General features: G+C 44.7%; 1 non-coding gene and 1 pseudogene across 1 annotated transcript; both read left to right on the top strand.

Moving 5' to 3' along the window:
- Positions 1-254: 254 nt before the first annotated feature.
- LOC148881277 (5S ribosomal RNA) lies at positions 255-373 on the top strand (annotated as a pseudogene).
- Positions 374-2466: 2093 nt separating this feature from the next.
- On the top strand, positions 2467-2585 carry LOC148881276 (5S ribosomal RNA). Its single transcript, XR_016114035.1, has one exon. It is a non-coding gene; the product is annotated as a 5S ribosomal RNA (ribosomal RNA).
- Positions 2586-7005: the final 4420 nt, after the last annotated feature.

The raw sequence follows: 7005 nt of genomic DNA, 5'->3' as shown, positions 1-7005 counted from the left end.
ACAGTCACGGGATAAGAACGTTTTTTTGGGGCGAGTGAACAGAGGCAACCATTCGCACCAGCGTTCATTCTACCCGGAATGAATGGACGAAACGGATTGCATTGGAAGTCAAAGAAAAGTTACCCACGTTAATACATCAGCTGGACTCACATGCGCCTTATTTGACAACACGACACAAATAACCCCTTCAAGGGTACTATTCATCGATTCAAGCCTGTATTTGGAAAACCAAATCCCCATCATCATATTGCCTCACTTACGGCCATACTACCCTGCGAATGCCCGATCTCGTCTGATCTTGGAAGCGAAGCAGGGTTGGGCCTGGTTAGTACTTGGATGGGAGACCGCCTGGGAATACCAGGTGCTATAAGCTTTTTTTTTGCAGCCACCCCAAACTCTGTGGGCCGAGAAATGGTCTCTCTCGTTAGCGATCCGATTTCACTTTTCTTTCACGATCACCCCCGACGCGATTTTAAACGGCTTCCCACACGTTGATTTTACTCTTGAGTCGCTGCGTGTAACGATATGGCTTTCCGGCAGAGGGAGCTGTCCGCATGGGGCACCGTCATGACAGTACTCGTACGCGAAGCAGAACTGGGCTTCTGCGTGCTGGACAGCTTCTTTTACTCCCCTTTCAAACCATCTATTTTCCTTTCGCTACAATCTTAACCTCATTGTCGTCAAATGAGCGGTAGATAGCTTTGAGGTGCATATGTACTGCAGATTGAGGCCCAGTAGTATTATCCCAGCGGTGTTGATAAAGTATTTTTTTTTGAGAATTTGTTTAGTCTCCCCAATGTTTTGCTCTTTATAATTTTCATTTTTCCAATGTATTGAATAAACTACATTATTTTGTTTTTCATTTGACAGCCTATCTTTTGGATGCACTCATTTTTGCCTTCAAGTGTTTATCGGTTTGAAATAAGTAGGAATTTTGTGTTGCCAAAGGACTCTGTAGTTTTTCAGAAAGCCCTGCAATGTAAGGTAATGCTACTCCTCTCCTTTTAGTATCTTCAGAATTTTGGGTTTAATTCTCTATCCTTTTCTTTTGACATTTATTATGATTACTCTCCGTCTGGTCCTTGACGCCCTCTGCGGACGTAATCACACAGCGTCACTGATCTCGTGATCAACCATTTCACCACATAATATTCATAGTTATACATAACATTTTAAGCGCCTTTCAAAGCTCTAAAGGCCACTTTACAGTCACAAGATAAGAATGTTTTTTTGTGCGAGTGAACAGAGGCAACCATTCGCGCCAGCGTTCACTCTACCCGGAATGAATGGACGAAACGGATTGCATTGGAAGGCAAAGAAAAGTTACCCACGTTAACGCATCAGCTGGACTTACATGCGCCTTATTTGAGAACACGACACAAATAACACCTTCATCGATTCAAGCCTCTATTTGGAAAACCAAATAACCATCATCCGACAAGAACGAACACCATGAGCAAAGAAAGTAAAGAGTTTGATGGTTCTCTTTATTTGTAAGTAGGTTCGTTGTCAGATCTCCCAGGCAGGTGACGCGCAGGGCTTGATCGTGGCGTGGAGTTGAGCAAGTCGGGCCGTGATGTTGTTGAAAGGCGCACTTCATGTCCGACGATGTGCGATCGTGGACATATACGATGCAGCTAGTTGCAGAGTCGCCAGGCGAATTGGACGATGTCGGCCATCAGGGTGCGGTAGGTTTCACGGTGGGGTCGGGGCGCCCACGGGTGGTGACGGCCCATCGGGAGCTCGGCTTGAGGGGTCTTGCTGTGAAGATGCCGGGTTCACGGGTGGCTGGGAAATCTGGATATTTCCATTTGGAGAGTTGATTGGGCTGAGGAGGAGGGAAAAAAATCCTCCTGGCTGGCTCGCCAATAAAGAGTTTGATGGTTCTCTTTATTTGTAAGTAGGTTCGTTGTCAGATCTCCCAGGCAGGTGACGCGCAGGGCTTGATCGTGGCGTGGAGTTGAGCAAGTCGGGCCGTGATGTCCGTCCGACGCCCGGCTTGAGCCGGGCGTGAGTCTGAGATGATTCGGCCCCGTGGTTCGCCCCATGTCTCTGTCCCGCGACAGCTCCTTTTATACACTTTGCAAGCGTGTGCTATGCGTCAGGGTGATACGCACATCAAGGAGATCAAGGAATTGAAAGATATCAAAGTGTTGAAAGGCGCACTTCAAAATCATACACTCGTGTGACGCAACAATGTCCGTCCGACGCCCGGCTTGAGCCGGGCGTGAGTCTGAGATGATTCGGCCCCGTGGTTCGCCCCATGTCTCTGTCCCGCGACAGCTCCTTTTATACACTTTGCAAGCGTGTGCTATGCGTCAGGGTGATACGCACATCAAGGAGATCAAGGAATTGAAAGATATCAAAGTGTTGAAAGGCGCACTTCAAAATCATACACTCGTGTGACGCATCAAAAGACACTCTCCCTGCAACACTATCAAGAGGGATTTTCTGGCACATTCCCTTGCTTACGGCCATACTACCCTGAGAACGCCCTATCTTGTCCGATCTCGGAAGCTAAGCAGGGTCAGGCCTGGTTAGTACTTGGATGGGAGACCGCCCGGGAATACCAGGTGCTGTAAGCTTTTTTTTTTTTTTTTTTTTTTTGCAGCCAACCCAAACACTGTGGGCCGAGAAATGGTCTCTTCGTGGCTTCGTCAGCGAACTAGGGTCTGACTGGTCGTATTGATGATCTGTGCAATGTCCAAGAGGGATCGTGTTCCGCGCAAACACGTTCCCAATTGGCAAATTGAGACTTTTCATGTCTCAACAGGGGGGAATGGCAATAGCCTAGATCATCATTGCCAAAATTTTCACTTTTGGTGTTGAGTGATGTTAGCTGCGATATCATTCCCACAAGAAAGCGGTGCCCTCCAGAAATGCAGACTCACTAACAACTAACATACACTAACCAACTAAAATCTAACAATAACAATGTCTGCCATTTCTGTGAGAGAATACATTGCAGAGCCTAAACGATGAGACAGATTTTGATAGGGAAAGAAACACCAAGAAAGGGTGCTGTGCAGAATGAAACCATCCCTTTGACACGTGACCTGGCACAAGTCTTCTTTTAGTCTCCACAGGACAGAGATGCGGTATGAAGAAGATGACGTGGGCCACGCCAAAGTGGGATGGACCGGTTGCGGAGCTGCTAGCCGTCTTAGCAGCTACAAGCTTCGTCTGGACTCGCGAGGACACCACACCGTTCGTCAAGAAGATTCCCGATGCACAACTGAAGATCACGCACCTTTTCCCATTCACCAGCTCGTCGTCTGTACCACACCCTTGGGCCTGCTTGCGACAAATGCTACAAACAATTTTGTTCCTACTCGTCATCCTGGTGATCACCATCCAGGATCCCATGAAGATTTGACTATTGTAGCTAGAGAATGACATGACTTTGATTTGAGAATGTTTCCATTATGATTTTCTTTTCTGTTCACCTCGACCGATGTTAAAAATGTTCGTCAGGGGGGAGATGTTAGGGTAATTCGCCATACAAACATCTCTAAACATCGCTCTGTAATCTTTGTTTACATTTTGAACTTCCTCGTATGTCATATCCTGCCTTCCTTTACACGATGTCGCACTTTTAGTACGTCACATCCTGTCGCGTCATTGCTATGCACCGCATAAATACTCCTGCAGCCCGTTCCTCTCTCTCTCTCTCTCCATGCGCTCCCTCCTCCGTCCGCACCACAATGCCCGTGCTCTCCAAATTAAATCAACTTTCTGTTCAAGTCCTGGCTCCCTGATGATTTAACCATCGATCTCCATCAACACCCGTCGAAGCAATGAACCAAGGGCGAACGATAAAAAAATAACCCAACAGTTACTTTCTGGGGTTACTAGTTAGGGCTACTTGTTAGGTTTACTTGTTAGGGTTACTTGTCAGGGTAAAGGTTACTTTCTGGGGTTACTTGTTAGGGTTACTTGTTAGGGTTAGGAATACTTGCTGGGCTTACTTGTTAAGGTTACTTGTTGGGGTTACTTGTTAGGGTTACTTGTCAGGGTTACGGTTATTTTCTGGGGTTACTTGTAAGGGTTACTTCTCAGGGCTAAAGTTACTTTCTGGGGTTACTTGTTAGGGACACTTGACAGGGCACTGTCATATTCTATATGATATATTCGATGATATATTCTCCTTGGTGTCCCTCAGAAACTTTTCCACAATGTTCAACCGGCTTCAACCGGTCCAGAAATCCTCCAAGAGCTCCTACTGTCTCCCGGTCAAAGGTTAGAATCGACTTTTGAATTTTTCGTTTAAAGGACAACCGACACCACCAGACAAGTTGTGGCCATTTGCAAAATCGCATCAAATAACTTCTACTTGTTAGGGTTCAGGATACTTGTTGGGGTTAGGGTTACGTGTTAGGGTTAGGGTTACTTGTTAGGGTTAGGGTTACTTGCTGGGGTTACTTGTTAGGGTTAGTGTTACGCTCTGGGGTTACTTGTTAGGGTTAGGGTTACTTGTTAGGGTTAGGGTTACTTGCTGGGGTTACTTGTTAGGGTTAGTGTTACGTTCTGGGGTTACTTGTTAGGGTTAGGGTTACTTGTGAGGGTTAATGTTACTTTCTGGGGTTACTTGTCAGTGTTAGGGTCACTTGTTAGGATTAGGGTTACTTGTTAGGGTTACTTGTCAGGGTTAAGGTTACTTTCTGGGGTTACTTGTTAGGGTTAGGGTTACTTTATGGGTTTACTTTTTAGGGTTACTTGTTAGGGTTAGGGTTACTTGTTAGGATTATGGTTATTTGTCAGGGTTACGGTTACTTTCTGGGGTTAATTTTTAGGGTTACTTGTTCGGGTTAGGGTTACTTGTCAGGGTTAGGGTTACTTGCTGGGGTTACTTGTTAGGGTTACTTGTTAGAGTTAGGGTTACTTGTTAGGGTTAGGGTTACTTGTCAGGGTTAAGGTTACTTTCTGGGTTTACTTGTTAGGGTTACTTGTTATGGTTAGGGTTACTTGTTAGGTTTAGGGTTACGTTCTGGGTTTACTTGTTAGGGTTAATGTTTCTTTCTGGGGTTACATGTTAGGGTTAGGCTTATTTGCTGGGGTTACTTGTTAGGGTTAGTGTTACGTTCTGGGGTTACTTGTTAGGGTTAGGGTTACTTGTGAGGGTTAATGTTACTTTCTGGGGTTACTTGTCAGTGTTAGGGTCACTTGTTAGGATTAGGGTTACTTGTTAGGGTTACTTGTCAGGGTTAAGGTTACTTTCTGGGGTTACTTGTTAGGGTTAGGGTTACTTTATGGGTTTACTTTTTAGGGTTACTTGTTAGGGTTAGGGTTACTTGTTAGGATTATGGTTATTTGTCAGGGTTACGGTTACTTTCTGGGGTTAATTTTTAGGGTTACTTGTTCGGGTTAGGGTTACTTGTCAGGGTTAGGGTTACTTGCTGGGGTTACTTGTTAGAGTTAGGGTTACTTGTTAGGGTTAGGGTTACTTGTCAGGGTTAAGGTTAATTTCTGGGTTTACTTGTTAGGGTTACTTGTTCTGGTTAGGGTTACTTGTTAGGTTTAGGGTTACGTTCTGGGTTAAGGTTTCTTTCTGGGGTTACATGTTAGGGTTAGGCTTACTTGCTGGGGTTACTTGTTAGGGTTAGGGTTACTTGTTAGGGTTAGGGTTACTTGTCAGGGTTAAGGTTACTTGCTGGGGTTACTTGTTAGGGTTACTTGTTAGGGTTAGGGTTACTTGTCAGGGTTAGGGTTACTTGTCAGGGTTAAGGTTACTTTCTGGTTTTACTTGTTAGGGTTACTTGTTAGGGTTAGGGTTAGTTGTTAGGGTTAGGGTTACTTTCTGGGTTTATTTGTTAGGGTTACTTGTTAGGGTTAGGCTTACTTTCTGGGTTTACTTGTTAGGGTTATGTGTTAGGGTTAACGCTACTATTTAGGGCTAGGGTTACTTTCTGGGGTTACTTGTTGGGTTAAGGTTACTTTCTCTGGTTACTTGTCAGGGTGAGGGTTACTTGTTAGTGTTAGGGTTACTTGCTGGTGTTGCTCGTTAGGGTTAGGGATAATTGCTGGGGTTACTTGCTAGGGACACTTGTTAGGGTTAGGTTTACTTGTTAGAGTTAGTGTTACTTACTGGGTTACTTGTCAGGGTTAAGGTTACTTTCTCGGGTTACTTGTTAGGGTTACTTGTTGGGGTTACTTGTTAGGGTTACTTGTTAGGGTTAGAAGTTAGGGTTAGGGTTACTTGTCACGGTTAGGTTTATTTTATATTTTCTGGTTTTACTTGTTAGGGTTACTTGTTAGGGTTAGTTGTTTAGGGTTACTTTCTGGGTTTACTTGTTAGGGTTACTTGTTAGGGTTAGGCTTACTTTCTGTTACTTGTTAGGGTTACTTGTTAGGGTTAAGGTTACTTTCTGGGGTTACTTCTTAGGGTTACTTGTTAGGGTTAGGGTTACTTGTTAGGGTTAGCGTGAGGGTGAGTGTTACTTTCTTGGTTTACTTGTTAGGGTTATTTCTTAGGGTTAGGGTCACTTGTTAGGGTGAGGGTTACTTGTTAGGGTTAGGGTTACTTTCTGGGTTTACTTTATAGGGTTACTTGTTAGGGTTAGGGTTACTTATTAGGATTATGGTTATTTGTCAGGGTTAGGGTTACTTTCTGGGGTTAATTTTTAGGGTTACTTGTTAGCGTTAGGGTTACTTGTCAGGGTTAAGGTTACTTGCTGGCGTTACTTGTTAGGGTTACTTGTTAGGGTCAGGCTTACTTGTTAGGGTTAGGCTAACTTGCTGGGGTTACTTGCTGGGGTTACATGCTGGGGTTACTTGTTAGGGTGACTTGTCAGGGTTAGGGTTACTTGTTAGGGCTAGGGTTACTTGTTAGGGTTAGGGTTACTTCCTGGGGTTACTTGTTGGGTGTATTTCTTAGGGTTAGTGTCACTTCAATGAGAATGTTTCTTCAGCCGTCATCTGAACCTGGACGGCTGAAGAAACCTTCTCATCAATGGACCACTCCAATACGACTGAGAGCTTACACAGGCATTAGTGTCACTTGTTAGG

The sequence above is a fragment of the Hippocampus bargibanti genome, unplaced genomic scaffold, assembly GCF_051943395.1.
Source record: "Hippocampus bargibanti isolate YZ-2025 unplaced genomic scaffold, ASM5194339v1 Contig00001_ERROPOS9571412+, whole genome shotgun sequence".
In the NCBI taxonomy this organism is placed as follows: domain Eukaryota; kingdom Metazoa; phylum Chordata; class Actinopteri; order Syngnathiformes; family Syngnathidae; genus Hippocampus; species Hippocampus bargibanti.
Note: the sequence above shows the minus strand (reverse complement) of the source record. Positions and strands in the feature narration are given on the sequence as shown.